Source organism: Glycine soja, chromosome 1, assembly GCF_004193775.1.
Source record: "Glycine soja cultivar W05 chromosome 1, ASM419377v2, whole genome shotgun sequence".
NCBI lineage: Eukaryota > Viridiplantae > Streptophyta > Magnoliopsida > Fabales > Fabaceae > Glycine > Glycine soja.
This window is the reverse complement of record NC_041002.1, coordinates 5165191-5181671: the sequence shown is the minus strand read 5'-3', so window position 1 is coordinate 5181671 and position 16481 is coordinate 5165191. Positions and strand designations below refer to the sequence as shown.

General features: G+C 33.3%; 1 long non-coding RNA gene across 1 annotated transcript; it reads right to left on the bottom strand.

The window, feature by feature from the left end:
- Positions 1–485: 485 nt before the first annotated feature.
- LOC114401739 lies at positions 486–9337 on the bottom strand. The gene is made up of 5 exons (XR_003664366.1): positions 9155–9337; positions 8932–9031; positions 7231–7281; positions 7005–7077; positions 486–545 (listed from the first exon to the last, which is right to left on the bottom strand). It is a non-coding gene; the product is annotated as an uncharacterized LOC114401739 (long non-coding RNA).
- Between the last annotated feature and the right edge of the window lie 7144 nt (positions 9338–16481).

Sequence of the window (16481 nt, the reverse complement as noted above, 5' to 3'; positions counted from 1 at the left end):
TTCTCTAAATTATTTTGCTGTTTCAAAGGAAGAATATACCAGCATTACTTTAGGTCGTCACGTGAAAAAAAGGGTAAAATACAGTCGATAAACTCTTTTACAAATAAAGTTTGCTAATGATTTCTTTTCAGATAACAAGATCGATCATAAATGCATTCATCATTTAAAGCTGTCCAAAATATGGGAGTTTTACAAATATATAGTGTCATTCCAGAGCAAAGGTGTCCATAGTGGTGGCTTCAGCCACAAGTATACAATCATCAAATTCCTATACATCAGGTCTACCCATACAAAACAAAAAAGTAAACCTAACAGTCAGTCCTAAATACACCCACCCTCAAAAATACACAAAACTAATCCAAGGAGTTGTCCACTCCACGTGCGCTGAAGCGTCCGTGCAGGTTCATCTGGATGCACAAAGAAGTAGCCGTGAATCGAATGGTGCCCCGAAATCGGCACCTCGTGTTGCCTTTGAGGGTCTCCCAAGCTCCCTCTAAGCACTCCATCTCTACTCGATCACGGATTAGCTGCGCCGCCATCACGATCTACAAGAAAGAAAGAAAGGGGTAGACTCTTTCACAAGAATCTAGCTATGCCGCCACACAATGCATCTCATAACCACTACATGCAATTAAAAGGGGTATTTTAAGGCTTTTCATCTCTGGTAATCGATTACACAGCCTTGGTAATCGATTACCAGAGGCTAAACTTGAATTACACAGCCTCAGGACATGAAATATGCAATAATGCACTGTGTAATCGATTACACATGCCTGGTAATCGATTACCAGTGACCCATTCCTCTGTGTAATCGATTACACAGGCTGGTAATCGATTACCAGAGGCTTCCACCATCTCCCAGTTCCCTTTTTAAGCCTGGTAATCGATTACACCCCTTGGTAATCGATTACCAGAGGCTTCCTTAGCTTCCTGACCTCGTTTTCAAGCCTGGTAATCGATTACACCCCGTGGTAATCGATTACCAGAGACCATCCTAGTCTCCTGTCTTCATTTTAAGCCTTGTAATCGATTACCCACCCTTGGTAATCGATTACCAGAGGCCATACTCCACATATCACACAAAATTCACAGCTGGCCAGCCACCAAAGCCTCCTTGCTTTGTGGTCTTGTTTTCCTTTTATCTGTTGACTGCCAGGAGCTCGCCTGCTTAGGTACATCACAGGTTCTCACTGACCGACTATGCCCGGGTTGGGTCGGGATTGGTCAAGCTTGGTTTTGGGGCAATAGCACCCCACCTGACGTCCCCAAGGTCTCCTGACCCCCGCGACATATCTCCAGGTACCACTCTGTGGTCAACAATAAAAGCAGGAAGTTTCACCCTTCAACACTTCCTCATCTCAAGCTTGTAGGATTATGGGGTACCCATCACATGTGGTACTAGGTGGCGGTCGGGCGATGGTGCACAACAAGTTTTCCACATCCACAATGCGCGCATAAACCCACCATCCCCTGTTGCCCACCTCCAACTGAGCTCACGTACTCCCACGTAGCCCATATCCTCGTTTCTCTCAACACCGGGTCCCCATCAATCCTCCCAAGCTTCCACAACATCCAAGCAAAACAACATTCAAACAGCACAAGCTATCACAGCCAAGCAAAACAGAGCAAAGGCAGAGAACTCTGCTCAACACATCAACCAAAGTCACAGCTTTTCTCACTTAAAGACCACAGTAACAATTCCTTCGATCCAATTCGTTAACCGTTGGATCGACTCCAAAATTTTACTGGAAGTCTCTAGTGCATAAGCCTACATTTTGACCGTTGGGATCTACTAGCAAACATCCAGAACTCATTCTGCACTGCTCTTTCCACAACCAGCAAATGCCTAGTATTTTTCTGCACTTGTGCAAAATCCTGCTGCACAATTTCACAGCAAAAATCTGCACAAATGCAGATTTCGAAAACCACACTTCCCCTCATCCAATCTTGCCCAAATCAAATCCTACAAGTCCCAAATCATGTATCAATCATGTCTAAACCAAGGTCAAGCTTCAAACCACAGCAACAAAAAAATCTAGGTGTCCAAAACCCTCAATTCAATGGGTTTTCTAGGTTTGAAAAGTGAAATTTAGAATAAGGTAAATTTGAGGCAAACTCTCACCTCACACCAGTCCATAACATCCATTTAGACTTGTTCAAACTGGATTTACACCTAAAATCTCACCGAATCAAAATTTGACTCTTCAACACCCAAATTTGCCCTAGCAATGGCTCTTTGTTCACTTTGGTCATTTGTTTTTCTCTCTAGCTCAGCCTAACCTTTCTCACATGTTCTAAATGACATTTCAAGCTAGTATTAACTCACTCTAACCTCCATTTACCACAGAATTCAGACTTAGCCTTCCAACTCTCAAAGTCTCACTCTTTTTCCACTCATAACATCACATTCTCACTTTCTAACCTTGGGTTAGTTCTACCCTTCATCTCTAACAGATTTCCATCAGCAATTTCAGCATATAAACATCACAAACATCATCACAAAAACCCTAAAACAGAATGGGTATGTCTAACTCACCCAAACATGGCAATTTCGACAAGCTTTCAACAAATGTCTTCACAAATAATCATCACACAACAGAAAACTAACAAAACTACCCTCATATCTCCCAAAACCCCATACCCACGAAAATCAAGAGGGAAAGAAGTCCACCCAAACCTGAAATTTCGAAGTCCCACTCGTAGCCACGCACTTCACGACTCCAAAAAATGCTCTCCTTTCACGATTTGGGGCAGAAATGGTGGCCAAAGGTTGAAGCTTTGCTTGAAGCTTCAATGGAGAATGAAGAAGAAGAAAGCTACGTGAGAGAGGGAGAGAAAAGGCTTCTGAATTTCTGCTTTGGCTGAGTGAGGAGAGAGAAAAGCTTTTTTGGTTTTAAAATAAAAAGGGTTTTCCCTTTTTTCCATTATTTTATTCAAGCTCTGCCACATGTCCCTATTTGATTGGAGCAAAAAGGACCCACTTTCTCTTTTTGACTGTGACCCATACTCAGTCACAAAAGTGAGGAAAATCTGACCTTTGAAACGCTAGAAATCCTGCCTCGGTTTGCGTGTCGTTTCTCTGATTCCAGTTTCTCGCGTTTCTCTGCGTCCGCCGGGGCCAGTTTTCGAAAGCAAGCAATATATATATCAAAACGCTCAGAATGAAACCCCGAGCGTGGTTTAGAGGTTGGTTTCGTTAAATTTTAAGTCGCACGCAAAACGATGATTTTTAAACTAATTAATTAGGAATTAACCCATAACCTCCCAGTTATGGATTTCTCCTCCTTAATTAGCCTAACCCGCATATCTTGCCCCCACTATTCCTACTTCTACCAAGAACATATAGGCATAGACACTGAATAATACTTATATATAATCATTCAAAATACATCGTTTCCAAAAATTCCGGGTAGTAATTTCCAGGATGTTACATTTTCCAGTGGTTCTGATGTCTGTAATTATTGGGGTTTATGTCCATTTTTTTATCAAAGGGGTTTCTATCAGATTGTAAAATGACATATTGCTTATATTCTCCAAAAAAGGGAAAGGTGTAATGCATAATTGCATACTGTATATACATGAGTAAACTTCCAAATTAGTCCTTGAGATTGTATGTGTTTGGCATTTCAATCCCTGAGATTTAAAAATCCTTCATTAGTCTGGCTTTGCAAAATATCATTCACTTTAATCTTCTTTTGTGCAAACCCACAATGGAAAATAAAGTAGAAAAAGAATAATTTGAATGACTTTTTTGCAAACCTAGGGACTAACAGAGGGTTTTTTTGTTTTTTTTTTTTAATTTTAGGACTAAAATGCCCAACTTATACAATCTTGAGAACTAATTTACAAGTTTACTCGTATTAATAGAACTAGCACATTATCAAGTACTCGTTGGATTTAGGAGATTCAAAGGATTGTAATTTCTCATGATTCATTGATGTTTTTTTCTACTGTCTGATGTTATTTTTTCAATTAGCAATTGTGCATCTAATTGAATTTTAATATCCAGTGTCAAACATTGAACCAAGAAGAAGTATTTGAAGTTCAAGACAGCTTATCACTTTTTCCTTTAGGTTGGATACATGTAAGTGCTCCACTAATTTTGGGTGTTACTTATTCATTATTTTAATTATAATCATGAGTAAATGTTATTCTACCCTTGGTGGTGACAACAAAAAACTTAATATGAAGCATTGATTTTTCGACTTTTGTACCTCCAGAATTCAAGGCTTTGATTTCTAGTAAAAGTAGTGGTCAATGAAACTTGTCTTGTGTAGTTGTCATGTTTAGAGTAGTAAGGATAAGGATTATTCATAAATGACTTGCTTTTATTTGTAATCCTGATAGAGACTTAGAATTGAACAGGTTACCCTAAAATTGTACACTATCAAATAATTTACTTTAAACAGTAATTTCAACATAAGTAATGTTACACAGATAACAAAATAAGGCCAGAATTTTGATAGGATTTGAGGGTGTTGTTTAATGAAATAAAGTGGTAGGGACCACTGACTCAAGTAAGAGTCAACAAGCTTGCCAAAATCATTTGGTCAGCTTTTGGCAAAATAATTCTGACTGTCATATTTTGAATTTAATGTTGGTTTGAGGAAATTAGAAAAGCATATTGAAGTGCACTTGGTGCAGCAGATGAGTTGTGGTAAGGAATTAAAGGAAAAAAATCATCTTTTCACTCCCTTCTCCTCCTGGGGCTTTGGGGTGTACTCCGATTCAAGATATTTAATAGGGAAAAAGAAAATATAGTAAAGAATTGTATGTTACTATTTGGTCTTGGCTAAGTTTCTTCTCTTTCTGTTTCTTTTAGCTGCCACACCCTCACAAATATTTTATCTTTATCTCAAAGATGACCTTAGTTGTCTGTCTTGATTTGCTTGAGTTAGTTACTACCAAAGATCCTTTAAGCCATTATGTGTTGTTGTTTTGATGTTTGAATGCATCAATAGATTTTACACTATATGTAAGTATGATTGAAGATAGAAAGCTTTTTAATTTCAACCTTACTCTATTAGCATCCTTTTTATGCGGCTTTTATCTATTGTTTTTCTTTAACCCACTCTTTGGTTTACAAACTTTAAATATCAGTATTTATCTTAATTCTTTCAATTTTTCATACACACCCGTCACAAACTTGTTTCATGTCTTTTGTGAATCTACACACTCATTACTCATACCAGGTAATAGATGGCACTGTAATTTCTATTTTCTGGCTTTCCATATATTTAAATGCTAAAGCAGTTGGTATTGCCCTGTATGTTTAACTATGGGCCTGGACAAGAAATAGTCATAGTAATGCTAGATAATTGGTTTACTTGTGAATTGTGATTATGATGTTTCTGCAGATTGTTAAGAAGATGAAAGAAAGTTGATAGTGTCATGGATTTTAACCTAACTTGCATGAGAATTTATAGTATAATCTATGAAAGAAAAGGCCTAATAACTTGGATTATAAGATTTTAGTAAAAACAATTGGAGTGCAAGCTTTGTTTTCTTAGTTTAATAGAAGAATATGTAAGAACCAGAAGTGTATGTCATTTTTATACTTCATTTTAATTGTACCTAGCTAGTGATATCTGTGGTTTCATATCAGATCATGTTACCAGAGGCAATTGCTATTGTCATGGCCCCTACAAATACTACAAGGTAAGTTTTATCTGTAATTGTGTATTTTTTTCATGATTATCACAGATTAAACAAGGAAATATATGCAATAACCCTGATCAGAATCCAAGCTTTGGGCTTCATTTTAGTGATTTTACACATTTTTTTCCAAAAACATGCCAGGCCCTTTAAACTCAATCACATGATCTTAGATTGGATTAAGGAATTGTATACTCCTTTGCTTGTGGTGGAGGGAGGAAAGATCAAAAGAATATGTATGAGTTTAATGAATGATTTGTTTTTTCTTGACTAATTTACTCAAAATTCTTTCCCCATGTTGTGTTGCTTGTCATGGGCTTTTAGTTCATACATCACGAATAATATGCATGTTGTAATTGATTAATCTTTATTGGTAGAAGAGTGATACAGTTATTAGATGAATCCAAGGAAAGTGTAAGTTAACAAGTTGTAACTTCTAAAATCATCTCATCATAGGGTTGCCCTCCCCCTCTCCCAAGTCCTAACTCTTGTTGTAACTGAACCATTTGCCTTTAATTCTAGTATTTCTACTGTTATTAGATTATTAAAGACATCAATCATTTTCTTAACAATTAGTTGAATGTCAATGTCACTGTAAGGACTGATGTCTTTATCTCATAACAAATGACATATGTTGCAATCCTACTTGGCTTCTAGAAAGTTTTCATTGTGCAAAAAAAATGTCTTTGGATGTAGAAGCTAACCGCAACGTACTTAACTTACTGATATATTGATACTATAAGCTTGTACCTTAAAAACTATTCTAAGTTTGTATATCTGCAGGGGTTGGCCTTTCTTACAGAAATGAGAAGTCCAATGCTCTATTTCAATATAGATATAATATTTTAAGATAGTTTATTTGAAAGGAAATGATTATTATTTTGATTTATTTTACCTTAGTCACTAATTAGAACTATGTATTTATTTTGGCTCTGCAGTCCACTATTTTGGCTTTGTTAGTAGCTACGATAGGATTAACAAATGTTGGTAGAATACACTTATCTAAATTTGAAAGCTTAATTTTTACAATTTACAAATCAATGGGACAATTGGTGTCTAAAACTCACTGTAGTTTGATGAGAAGGTAGTTCCATTTCTTTTTCAGACACTTATGTAATCCCCTATGTTCATTTTCATCCCTCTTTAATTACATGCTAATAAAGGAGGCAACAATTGGAAGTAGGAAGGTGCATGATATGACCAAGAGAGAGAGCAACAATGGAAAATCATATCCCTAGCTATAACTACTTCACACAAGCACATACACATACACATAACAAATAGATTATAATTATTAATTTATAGTATTAATATAAAAGGGTAAAGAGATGGTTAAAACTTGAAAGTACCTCTGATTTGCTTTCTAGTCTGAGTTTGCTAATTAGATACTTCAATAGCAATCGAACTGTCATCCTTCCATCCCTGAAAGTTTTAAGTAAAAAAAATGATGAGTTTTTGCAGCTCCAAATACGATCAAATCATGATCAAAATGACATTGATTACACACTGACAAGAAAAGCCTCAAACTAGCACATCAAGGGAGAGAGAACAAGAAACAAATAAACAAATACTCACTTAATTCTAAGGTAGTTCTTAGGTATTTGTGGCAAGAATGGTTCTCTCGCTCTGCATTGTACAAATGAAAACCAAGTGAGTTTTATCATAAAAGAAGCAATTAAACTGCACTAGCCTAGCCTATAGCTAGCTAGATGCATGCATGTACACACACACACACACACACACACACACACACACACACATAAGAAAAATTAGTCTACTAGAAATTATAACAAATATTAATTTTCATTTTTTAATTTATTGTTAGCTAGCTTATTGATTTGGAGAGGCTAGTAACATAAACCATATTCCAGAATGAGGTCTTGTAGGAGGATCAACAACTCGAACGGTGACATTATCGGAGCTTGGTCCAACCCCAACTGCCACGTCATATTGATCAAACCCAGAAGAGGAAATAGAAGAAGGGAAGTGATGAAAGAGTATTGTGGGAAAGTAAGATCCTAAGGGATGAGGCCTCAAAGAAGAGTAACAAGTTTGTCAAAAGGAAGAAGAAGAAGGAATAGGAAGAGGAGTGAAAGAAGAAGAGGGCATAATAGGCATTGAACATAGGATGTACCTAACCTTATCTTTCTTTAAATACTGAAAAGCAAGAGTACAATCTCCTCAGGAGAGAGTACCTTGGTCATGACAGCAAAACATCAAAGGTTTCAAAACACCCAAATGAATTATTATGGTATAGCAAGCATACCTTCAACCAAATGTTCAAATTACCAATCAATACATCATCAAAGAACAGAAAGCATACTGCAACAACTAAACCATTCAATTTGAAAATTTAAATGCATAGTAGCAAAATGAGTTCATAATCATATTAAATGTGTAGATAGGAAAAGGCAAATAAAATGACAAGAATAACAAGATGTAGAGAAATAAATAGATGGGTCTTTATTCACTTCACTAACATCCCAAGGAAAACCAGTTACATACTAGAAAACATATTACTGTCACCCTGATCAATCTAAGAAACGGCTAAGAATTTCAGATAAAAATATCGAAATAGGGGTCTTGCATTGCAGAACCAGGCTGTCAGTCATCCCAAAAACAACTAAGACTACGTCAAAGTGAAGGAGAGAGCAACTAAGCAAGGTAGAATGCATAGTTCACCATACCAATAGCCACTTTAGAAGGACCACAATCCTTCAATGATGCCCAATAACATAAATTCTCAATCAACATTGAAAAGAAGTTTACTACAAGAAAATAGGAGTGACACTTGATTGTCAAACACACAATCACTCAACCTAAGGCTATGAACACTAACCACTTTTAATGACCCAATTAGGAAAGTGAAAGTAAGTCAGTCAAGTTGTTCAAAACCCACAGTGAAAGTGAAACAGAAGCAACAACAAGAAGCTTAACCTTCAATTCATTGACTCACCTTGGAGCAAGTAAGCAGTCTATGTGGAACATTTTCCACAATAACATCATTAAATTAATTTTTATTTCATTACATTTGCATCTGCATACCGATCGATCGAGGTCCTGAAACCCATTTCCAAGCCTCAATCCCTAGTTATTCCTCTCACCATCAAACTTTCTCCTTCAGCAATGTTCTAAACAAATTCATTATCTCTCTTAACAAGTAACCTAATCAGTTTCCAAACAAGGAAAACCCTAATAATCCAATTGAATTCCTTAATTCATGGACTTCTCCACTCAGAAAACTAGCAAAAATTTAAAAGAAACAAAAAAACTAACCTTAAAAATTTCACTAAGAATCTTCATTCTTCAGTAGTCCTTCTCCTTGTCCGCACACAAAAACAAAGTCACAGAGACAAAATACAAAGTCACCCACCCACTGACAAACACAATAACACATATATTTATATACGAAACACGGAGAAGAACACAATCAAATCCATCATAATTTCACAATTGACATTCATTAAGCATTTGAGGAAGAGAGCGTTTGATGACTTACCTGTACGACGACCTAACACTTTCGATGGGAAAATGGGTTTCAGGGAGAGAGTGGTTCACGGCTGCTCCATTTCGATGCAGCTCACTTTGAGGGAGAGAGTGGTTGATGGCTAATGTCGTAAGCTAGGGCACAGCACGAAGGAGCTAGAGTGTTTGAATATGGAGGGCGTCGTTTGAAAGTAGTTCTTCGTAGGGGGACTGTGGCAATTAATGAAACGGGTCTACGAAGATGGTCTTACATCAAAACCGTCGTTGTCTTAATTCATACTAATTACAAGATTGCCACCAAGTTACATTCTAAGACGATTCTTTATAATAGTCTTAGAATGTGCGATGTAAAAAACATTTTTTATTCCCCAAATTACAAAATTGGCACCACTTCCTATTCTAAGACGTTTCTAAAGAACCATCTTAGAGTGCGCATCATAAATAAGCGTTTTTGTAGTAGTGTAATAAGGAGAGATAAGACCGTTTATATCAAAAGGCCATTGAATTGTTCGATGAAGGATCATTATGTAATGATAGTTGCCATATTGCATATCATGCACTTGAACAAGCAATAAAAAAATGTGCAAACATTAATTGATCTTTGAATATTGACAAAGAAAATATTATAAATAACACTTTACTTGAGAAGCCACTTTTAGATCCTCCGGTGTCAAAAACGAAAGGAGCACCAAGAAGAATCAAGAGTGGGATTAAGAAAGGACCTAAGAGAACATATAATGCAAAAGTGAAAAGGGTTAGATATTTTATTTTATTATGATTTCAAACTTTTCATAATATAACTATTTTGTGTGATTTCTCATTATTGTGTTCCTTGTTGTGATGTGATCAATAAAATTGAAGTCTAGATTTGCTAAAAAAGAACCAATGGATACATTTGTTGTTTTCAATGATAAAGGGACGATTATACCAACAAGAATGGTAATAAATGAAGTTTCTGTTTATTTATAAGATTGTTTGTTATGTGATTTTCTTTTAAAAATAACAATTTGTGTTTTTTTATTGACTTGAGAACAATTTATGTGGCCAACTTTTGTATGGATTTGAGAAAAAGTTCCTTCATATTCATTCACGTGTAAATTGTTTCAAGATAAAACAAAAAGATTAAAACTATTTGGGAGGTTTGGAAGGCAATAGATTGGGATTATTCTCTTTCTTGTTTTGCTCTTCATTTGGTCAATTTAATTGCATAGCCCCATGTGAAGATTATTTAAAAGAGGATGGCTAACTGACAAATGAACAAAGTGGCAGGTTTCTTTCAAGTTCTATTTGTTTGGATGGAGAGTATTATTTTCTTTCATGTATTAGGTGGGCTTTTAGAAACAATATATGCAAAAGTGTATTTGGGATGTAGCTAAGAAATACATTCAGAGATAGAAATTCCACCTATTAAATTTTGGTTGATAAAATATATTTTGTTTCTTTATACAGAATTCCAATTTTTATATAGAATTATTTATATGTATAACACTCAGTTCTTATAATGTTATTGGTTTTAGTTGCCTTTACACTAAAAAAATAAAGAACAAAAAGAGAGCATTGAAGACATAAATAAAAGTCATTCTCGCTCATGTATATTCGTGCACAATGCATGAGCTTCATTCCAATAGCAAGAAGATAAATATATATATATATATATATATATATATATATATATATATATATATATATATATATATATATATATATATATATATATAAAAGCTAGGTGCAACAATGTGATTAATAGTTTATTCACTAAGGAGAAGTTTCATATGCAAAGGATTGCAGATGTTAAACATTAAGATGTTTTAAATAACAATGGGGATTCACAATCACCAAAATGGGAAAACAAACTCTACATACAATATAACTTTATTTTGGGTGCAAATATTTTCCCTATGTGCAATATTTCTTTAAGGATTTACAATCCCATGCAAATAGCTTCAAAAGGACTTTCGAAGAAATATATGTTATGACCAATTTTTTTTTTGCAACATAAAAGTATAGGTGTGCCCATAAATCATAAAAACAATATGGGTTACCTACAAATAATCAGATGCACTCATAGCTATACAATACATTTGTTTTCTGAACCATTATGGCAGACAAAAGTACATGTAGAACATCAATCCTTGTGCAATACAATACGTGAATATTGAGCAACTGAAATTGGAATGCCACTTGAGTTGAACCCTCTTCTTTGGTTATCTCCTCTATGGCTTAGTAGGGGATGCAGGTGATGGAGAAGATTTTGCCCAAGGGCAGTCATATAATTAGGGCTCTACTTTGGGTCTTATGAATCATGTTCGTCCATGAGGTGATGATCAATACAGCTGCAAACTCTCATGTTATGACCAATTTGACTATGAACAAAAAAGGCTTGCCCCTTGTTTTCAAAAGTGTATCCCCCGAAATAAGAGATAACAATCATTGGCCTTGCCTCAGCCTCCTTATAACAAAATTGTTCTTGCTCCGTACAAAATGAATCCCTAACAAGTAACATGTCCTTTTCGATCCAATTCAAAAAGCTAGAACCATCATTGACAGCAGGAAGAAAACAGAGCAAACGCAGGAATAGTAGTCGAACACAGCCAATAAGATGTGAATGTTAGAATTAATGTCTCATAAGACATAGGGATTAATAAATAAATAATTAATAATTAGAGACTAAATTTTAATTGGATTAAATAGGAAAAATTTCTAAAAATAATTGTTCCATGATAAGAATAGTAATTATAAAAGGGATTAACATCCATTAATGTAAAATAAAAGTCTTCCTAACACAAAAAAATGTTCTTTTTAAATTTTAGTCATCACAAACATAAAGATATTAAAAAAATATTCAATGAAGTAAAATCTTATTTTTATCCTCTTCTAAAAAATTAAAATACATTAAAAAAAATCTTACCGTAAAATCTTATTTCATATAATTGTTAATTTAGAAAAATTTTAAAATTTTAATAGTTAAGTGTGTGTGTGCACGTGACATATTTGGTTGTGATACACCACCAACCTCCACCAGATTGACACCAAGCCACCTCCTTGCCCTCCTCATCGATCCTCACCACAACCTCTTTTCTGATGATTAAAATAAAGGAGGCAAGTTACTTTTTTTTAGGCACAAGGATAAACAAATTTTGTTTCTCAATAAAAATAATAAAAAATTATAAAATGCCCTAACCTTAATAACCGTTGAACAAGTAACTTATTAAGAAAATAAGATGAGGTGGACCATTGAAAGGGAGTGTGATAAAAAGAGTATGTTTGAAGGTGTGACCTAGCATTCCTCAAGAAATTATTATATTTGTTGTTATTGATGAACAAACAATTTGGCTACAAATATATCAAATTTTAAAAGTCGTAAACATAAAAAAGGGTTGATAAAAAAACAAAAGGGTGTTTCAAACTTCATTGGGAAATGTATAAGTTAAACTCAATGGTTGCCTCTTCCTAAATATCTATTATTAGTTCATTTTATAATCAACTATGAAAAGATATGTCATATGTTAACGGAAATAAATTTCGTATACCATGCTATATGGACTTTATGAATAGAAATTTATTAATACATTGATATACCTCACCACTCAAAAACTTAAACATTCTCAAAAGCTAAAAAGCTACGAGGACTTTAACCCTTGTTTGGATAAAGAGAGAAGTAGGATGGAAAGAAGTAGGAGACAATAGAGAAAGAGTAGAAAATAAGTATATTTTTAGAAAACGAAGTAACGTGGAGTACACAAATGGTGGTTTAGGTTGTCAATGCTATTGTCTTGAAGGAGAAAGGCCATGTCCGATTTGGTAAAGCAGCGGGAGTACAAAGCGTGACATAGAAAAAAATGAGGTTACTTTTGTAAATTTGGATGATGAGATTTTGTTTTGTGGTGGGTATCATGGTCGTTTTTCTCTCTACAACTCTACCCTACTTTTCTTGGTAACCAAACTATAGAAAATTACTTTTCTTACTGACTTTTGTCTTCACAACTTTCATCTTCTTTCTTTCTAACCAAATATCGAAAACCAAACAATGCATGAATGTTTATCTTCAAATGTTTAATAAGATGTGTCTACTTAGAGCATCCACAATAAGAGTTGTTTAATGGATTATTTATATAAAAAAAATAAGTTGCTTAATGGTTATATAATATCTTAACATTCTAAGTTCAGCTCCCGCACTATCAACTTTGGACATCTTCCATATTTCTCCTCTTCCATTTCATTGTTTGGATATACTTCATTTCCTTTATCAATTCAAGCAAAATAATGAATGTGTATTCACCATCAGTTAAAAAAATTAGAATATGCTTCATAATCATGTTTTCTTTATCTTTAACATTTACGGTGAGAAGAAATCCTTAAGTATAATTATTACGCTATTTTTTTAGGAATTTAACTTCTATAAACATAATAATATATAATAAGTTAATCTCATTTATTAGCAAAAAAATAAACAGTTAAGTCTTTAATGCAATCATAATAAAATTAATTATATGCATATAATATTAACGACTAAATTATCACTTTCATTCTTAAAAGTGTAATACGGTGGGAATTTAGGAAGAAACAAAAATTTTAATTTGGTTCCTAAATATGTAAACTTGCAATCATCACATCCTATTGTAATTGTCACACCTTTTAAATATTCACAAGATCTAAATTAGAATCTTCATTCTTTCATACACTAAATTGCTATTACATTATACTTTTAGGGACAAAAGTAGTAATGTATCATTAAATTAACAATTGATTTTTTTCATTAACCTAAGAATATGGGTGTACCACATCTGTCCGCCATCGATTCATGATTTCAAGTCTATTCGTGCTTAGGTACTTGAGATTGAAGGACTATGTATATGATAGAATATATGATAAGATATTCTATTAGTATTTTTAACCTAGCTAATCAATTTGTATTTGATAAAATAAGATATTCTAATACAAATTAATTAGTTAGGCTAAAAATAGTGATAGAATATCTTATCATATATTCTATCAGTATAGTTCTAGTTCTAACCGACCAAAAACTTGTCTCACATAACTTATATTTGTCAATCAGTCATAATCAATTTCTTACTAATAATAGTAAACCATTCTTATAACCTCCTTTGGAAGGAGCACTAATAATTGCCCAAAAGCCACAACCATAATAACCCAGAGAACAAAGCTGAGAAGATATATTACATTTGATCTTAATTTAATGTTCTTGAATTAGGTCTCGTAATGAGATTTAGTTATAGGAACATTTTGGTGGTCATCCTGGGACTTCGGTGAAACTCTTTCTGGCAACCACACACAAGTAATCAATGACCTCATGAGACAACTCGCTCTTAGCTGAGTTGGAAGGAGCCACTCTACCCTTCATTCTCCGCCAGAGCATCAAACATGTGCCTTTCATCCTCGGTTGATCTCAAACGGCACAATGCCGACCGTGATCGTTACTAACCGATCAATTCACCACTCTAAGCATTAAAATAAGCATTCTCCGATCTCAGTCTGCCACTTTGATACTTACACTCTTTTGGATCCATACAAATTGTTTTGTGATCATGTTTGTAGCCACTTCATTTCATACATTTAAATGTTTGCACATCACTTGTTCGATGAAAAGTTTAAGCAAAATTTACTTCATATATATAGCTACCCCGATAAGAGAAAACTTAGTGTCTAAAGAAAAATTTACGTCTAAGGTGGTTAATAATTCCCAGAATAATAGTGATATTGAAACTCCTTTTTTGACTAAAAGTGGTTTTAAAACTCTTCTTGATTGTTTGTTCATGGGCTTGTTTTTGTTTTGTCACGCTAAAACTAAAGCTCAATCACGATACACTGAAATTTCATTGTCTGCACAAGATTATTTGTAAATGATTCATGTTGATTTTGATATAAAAAAATTAGTGATATAAAACGATACACTAAATATCAATACATGTTTATGACTTAATTTAAATGGTAAAATGTTCATAATTTCATTGTTAAGTAATTATCAAAAATCCCTGGTGGTGTTGTTATAAAAAAAATGTTTTGATATTTTATACATATAATTCTCATTCAATTGGTAAATTTGAAAGATGATCTTGATATTCAATGAGCATTTACTATTATTAAAAAACTTTAAATGCATTTCTGATGATTAAATCGTAAAAAGTGCATTTGATTACTCCTCAATTAATTCTTTAATTGTAAAGCTTTTTCTGTTAAAAAGGCTTTCTTTACAATAAATTAAATATTAAAAGATTATTATGATCTTCTTTAATTACGTCTTATTCTTTTGAATTTTAAAGGGTGTCGAATTCAGTTTTTTTTTTTAATTTAGTTAGTTTATTCAGCAATTAAATTTAATTTTACTTTGAATACGAATCAATTTAACCTATACACACGCTAGAAAGTAAGAATGCCCTTGTCACGGGAACCAAATTAAATATTGATTTATTTTCTTTATACACTTATTGCAATAATTAATGTTTAGTTACTTTGTATTGATTCCGAATAATTGTGATATTTCGGGCAAAATGGGGTCGACTCGTTGTGTTTTTTTTTTTTTTGTGACTTATGCTGATATTTATTCAATATACAATTTATTTTACTCATATTATTGAATATGGATTCTTCTATAAAAAAAAATAATATAGGCTCAAATATCACATGAAAAGATATATTTAACGAAATTGTAATACTTTATAAAAAATAATTGTTTGAATATTTTAATTTTTTCCATACAAAAATTTCAAAACTGTTTAAAGTGTGGAGCTTAATTTTTTTAGTTTAACCTAATTTAGAAAAACCCAACACTATTATAACTTGAGCAAATGATAACAGTGACCAATTTACAAACAGTTTTTCACATGTAGCGATTAAAAAAATGGGATTAGATGTGAGGATTAAATTATCAGTTTATTCTTATAAGATTTGTAGTTAATATTTAATTGACTTGCAAAATTAAGTATTGTTCAACACATCTTTTTATATTTTAAATAAAATATAACGATAATACAACAGTATCATTAGGAGGATATTAGACGGATGTTATTTTATGAAATTCTTTTATTAAAGTGTATTTTATATCATTACGTGCCACATTTATATGCAGTTAAGATACAGTATTAAACATTTGAGCTTTATATTAATAGAAAAATTTTAAAAAGCTATGATCAACCTTGTGATATTATTGAATCAATTACTTTTTTTTAGTCCATCTGTTAAGCTTTTCACAATAAAAAAAAGTTTTGAATTTACATGGAAGATTAATAACCTAGTTTAAGTATTATTGGAATCTTGATATCTATGGATGTGATCTCTTGCCTATTATTCTCGTAAATATCACAAGGCATTTTAGTTCTTTA